We start from the raw sequence: 4,881 nt of genomic DNA on the forward strand, positions 1-4,881 counted from the left end.
TGAACTTTATTTTAATAACTTTGGACGCCTTGAATCCCAGGGCTTAAAAAAAAGATATTATATATATACTCTGTTTGATTAATTGTATGATCTTAATGACGTAGGTTTTTTCTTATATTTTGGTGTTATTACATACCCAGTGCATAATTCCTTATTACCTTATTACTAAAACAATTTAGCCACTTCCTTGTATGAGTTAAGGGTAAGCAAGGAACGAGGGTTGGAGAGTAGCTGTGAATTGCAGTGTCAACAGATGTGCAGCAAACTTCATGCTTAACACAATTCCTCCTATTGTGGCCAGGAACTTAACCTGAGCTTCTTGATTAAATTGCTGAATTTAAAATACAAATGACAGTCTTTGCAAAGGTGTGGTCCTTTTTAAAGGCTGGCATTGTTTATTATCTTTGTATATTAGAATCTGACACCTGAGTATCTCAAATCTGCAGTTTGTCAGGGCTGCAGTGAATCCACTCTGGATTCCTGTTTCATAGGGGAAGAATTGCACCAAAGTAACCATTGAGGGTGTAGCACAGATCTTGCCAGAAGTACTGAGAAGCAAATTTTGCCTGATAGATCTGGTACTTCTGTAAGTAGATGCTTTGTAGGCATAACCCAGAGAAGCCATGCCTTTTGATTATTTTTTTTTAATTAAAGATTTTGTTCTTGCTGCACATTTTTTTACTTTTTTTGGCCTACACTAAGGTAAGATCCTAGATATGAAGACCTCTTGAGAATGATTTTTCAAGTGCTGCTCCCTCTCTACCTGCTTGGCCTGTGCTCATTTTTTCTTTCTGGGTTAGACTACTAAGTGGGAAAGCACTGGTTATGTAATAAATTGCTGCATTGCTTTGGTTGGGTAAAGCAAGAGTTAATAAATTTTCTTGGATTTTAGTTTTTTTTCCTTAATCTTAACTCCTGCTGAGGTTATAGCAACCTTGGGCTTAAGCTTTGCATTCATCATATTGTTAAATAGAACAAAAGGGGGGGTGGGAGGGGATACAGTCTCACTATTGCCTACCAGTAGGAGAGTCCAAACAGAAGACTCTTTTGAGTAGCAATTATTTAATTTGCCCAGTCAAGGCACCGCATTTATATACTATTTCACATTGAATTTGATTATGCCCTACAGACCTGGCTGGTCAAGGATTTGATACACATATTGGCTTGGGATTCGAGCTTTCTTTTTTATTTAAATAAAAATTTATATATAAATATATATATACACATATACATAGTTATATCTGTATATATATTGGGTATGTTTTAAGAGTTTTTTCGCATGAGCGCAGCTGTTGTGATCAAATGTTTGGGAGGTAGAAGCACTGAATGAAAATAAAAGCATTTTTCACCACACCCCCCTCCCCTACTTTCCACGTGTCTTAACATGGGTTTATTTCACTCTTAGTTGAATTTTGGCCTCTTAATTGCCTACAGTAGTTTGAAGCTTGCTTTTTTTCTAATGCCTCTTTTAACTTTTTGCAAAGAATCAACTTTGCACTGAAACAGCTTCATCTCCCCTTGCCCCTATCCATCTGTATCTCCTACTTGATGCCAAGTATTCCGGCCACTCCCCTTGGAGCTGAGCAGAAATGGGGTGATGCAGTTGGAAGCCCATCAGGTCTGTTCCTCCCTTCTCAGATCTGGGCATGAGGAGGATGAAGGTCTTTTTCTGACGCAGGCCCTGGGCCCTCTCATCCTTCAGTGCAGAGCATGACCCTCAGGTCAGCCTTTTCCTTAATTTTAATTACTTTGCTCCTTCCTGCTGTGTCTTTATTAACACAGGGAGCTCATCTTAGTCAAGATAATTAGTGCAATATTCTAATCTAGGAGGACAAGCTGAGAATGTGCCTTTTTTTGACTGTAGTAATTGTGGATGTAAAATTAATTTTCAGAGATGGTTATGATAGGTTGGGCACTACAGATTTATTTGTAATACTAGGAAGAAAATCTGTCGGGGCAAAAACTTCTTTACCTTTTGTTTCCTAGTTCCCTTACCAGGTTAGGGCTTATTATTTTCTCCACATTTTCCTGCAATTTTTCAGTAAGCACTATTTAGATTGCTGGCCTACGTATGATGAATGCTTCCAAAATCTGTGGATTAGAAGGAAGACCTTACTGGGGCTTTATTCTCCTTCATCGAGCTCTCCATGCTGTACTTTGTGCATAGTGTCTTTGTTGTGATCAATATGCCCAGGTGAATGCCCTGTTTGCTCAAAATTATAGTTTAGCTTGTTAAATAGTTTGTTTAATATCTACTAACAGTATTGATTTTCTACTTTGCTTAATCCCCCTCCTCCTCTTACCGTTTTTCTGCTTTTTTTTTTGCAGAAGTTTAAAATCAAATCAAACAGCAAAATGCAGTGCATGCTCTTAAGTTTTTTCTGGAAACTGCACTTAAAATGTTCCAGTTTTGTGAAAAAACTGTGAGACTGTGGGGGACAGATAGCCCTGTGTGTAGTGGCAGTATTGGTGTTTACAGCTAACTAACATGAAAATATCTGGAGTGACTCTGTATCTTGCTACACTTACTCCTTTAGCCTATCATTGTCTCAGTCATACAGGAATTCTGGCCACCTCAGTGAAATTGGTCTTGGCTATCAAGCAATTTAGTTCCTTCTATTGTGCAAGAAGAAGCAGTATTACCATAGTGTCAGGCCACTGCTGTGTCCTTCAGTGGGTAGGTTAAATTTTCTGCTGCACCAGGGAACTCTGAACCCTCATTGATATCTGGGTTTCAGCCAGATGGACAAACTTTCAGAATAGGAAGCTTCAAGTGGTAGGTTTAGCTTCAGTGTGTCAGTGATTCAGTCAGTATATAGGTGATATCTGTTTATTCTGTGGTGTTATTTCCCTCCTTCTGTCAACATTTCGTCTGTCTGTCCTGTGACCTAGTTCGCTTTTCTTAATAGGAGAAGTTTAAACCTTTTTCTTCTGCCTTTCTTGCATGCTGTCCAATTTCAGAGTAGGACTTCTTTTCTGAAAATCAGAGCACCTTTCAAGCTAGCAGCACTTTTATCCCTGTTCTTCTCAAGTTCTCTGCGTAATTTTTCTGAGCTGTCCCTCCCCTTTTTGTGTCTTTTTCTCCTGTGGCTTGCCCATCCACCCTCCCTGATTGTGTAATAGTGACAGCTTGCTGCCTCAAAACAGAGCATTCAAATGAATTCGCTTAGCCAATAACTTCTGTGAAGTTGCCTTTTCTAATGGTGTTATTACTCAGTGATGCACAAATATGATATTGCCCCTACTGGTAGGCAAACAGGGGATCTGTATAAACATGGTAAACTGCTGTTTTTCTTTAAAGGAGAGCCAAAGACTTGTGCTTTATACTTCTTTTTTTCCCCAGGTATAGCCATTTTGATTGTCAGACATTGTGTAGCGTATTGTGTGACTGTACTATCCTAATAACAATTTCCAGAAGTTAATGATTGTCAAGCCTTGCCCGTACATTGAATTGTGGAAAATCATTCCATTTAGTCATACAGTTTGCAGTGTACTGAGATGTATCTGAGGTGTTGTGATGTGTTTTCAGTCTCTCATGCATTCTCTCAGCTGACTGAATGGCTCGTTTAGAGAGGGAGAAGGAACTTAGAAATGTTATAATCCAAGAAGCCTTGTTTTTAAGTGTTTCTAAACTGAATACTGATTGAAATTTCTTCAGTTACAGTAAAAGATAAATCTGTGTTACAAATGTGACTTTTATGTCCAGTGGGACCAAAAAAAATTGTGAAACACTAGCATTGCATTAAATTAGATGTGGAAGAACCAAACTTGTGATGATATTGTCTCTTGAGAGCATTGACTGAGTAAGGTGGGGCAAATTTTGTATTAGAAAGGGCCAGGAGTGAGGCTTTTATTGATAATACAAGAAAGCTGCTGGCATTTCCCTTTCTTGAGCTACTCAAACTCTTACAGACTTGTTACTAAAGTTTTTAGGTTCAAAGAGAAATCTCTAAATGTCCGAGTAGCATAAACCTTCATTTCTATTGCCATTTATAATTTTGGACTGTAATAAAGCAGACCTACAGGACAGTCATCTGAAAGACCCCCAGCATAAAGTTTCTTTCCTGGACTGGCTCTTTCAGACCTTCTTTTATGGTCTGAGAAATGCCATGCCAGTGTTCAGGAGGCTCAACAGTGGGGCTGCCAGCCACCTTCTCTGCTCAAAAATGGAAGAAAAGACCCAAACATATGCAATGTGCAGGTTCTTGTGCTTGTCTGTGTATGTATGGAGAAGTGGTTTTGGTCGTAGGATAGATAGAAGGAACACAGAACAATGCTGCTGGGGCATGATGTTACCTTCATACTAAAATTTTGTCATCATTCACTTTCCAAAACACAGCCTTCCATTCCTGCCTCCTAATGTTGCTGATTTAAAAACAACGCAAAAAAAAGTTAGCATGTCAGCAGCTTAATTTCTTGTATCACAATAAATCAATTCCCCTGGGTGGGGAAAAAAATGGAGCAAGAGTTCTTGAGTTGCCTACATGGTAATGGAGTTATGAACTAGAAAAACATCCACCTTGCTTAAGTGTAAACTGAATTTCTGAGGAAAATGAAGCAGCGCTTCTAAGCCACCTTTTGTGTGTAGCTATGGTGCCAAGAGATGAATGGTTGTTACTTGTAGTAAATCAACATACAGATTATTATGTAGTACAAATTGATTTGCTCTTAATTCAAATAGTCTTAAAATGTCAAAAAATTCATAGGGAATTTTTGTTTCTGTAGTCATCAGTTACCAACTGCATTATTTTCTGTTGGAATGTCAGGGGATGACAGAGACTAGAGTTAATTACAGTTACAACATAAGAAAGGGATTTGGGGAGAGGTTATCCCAACACAGTGTCCTTCTACAGTTAACATGTGGCCTTTATTCTTCTGTAG

This window comes from Cyanistes caeruleus, chromosome 9 (assembly GCF_971803275.1).
Source record: "Cyanistes caeruleus chromosome 9, bCyaCae1.hap1.1, whole genome shotgun sequence".
Taxonomy (NCBI): Eukaryota; Metazoa; Chordata; class Aves; order Passeriformes; family Paridae; genus Cyanistes; species Cyanistes caeruleus.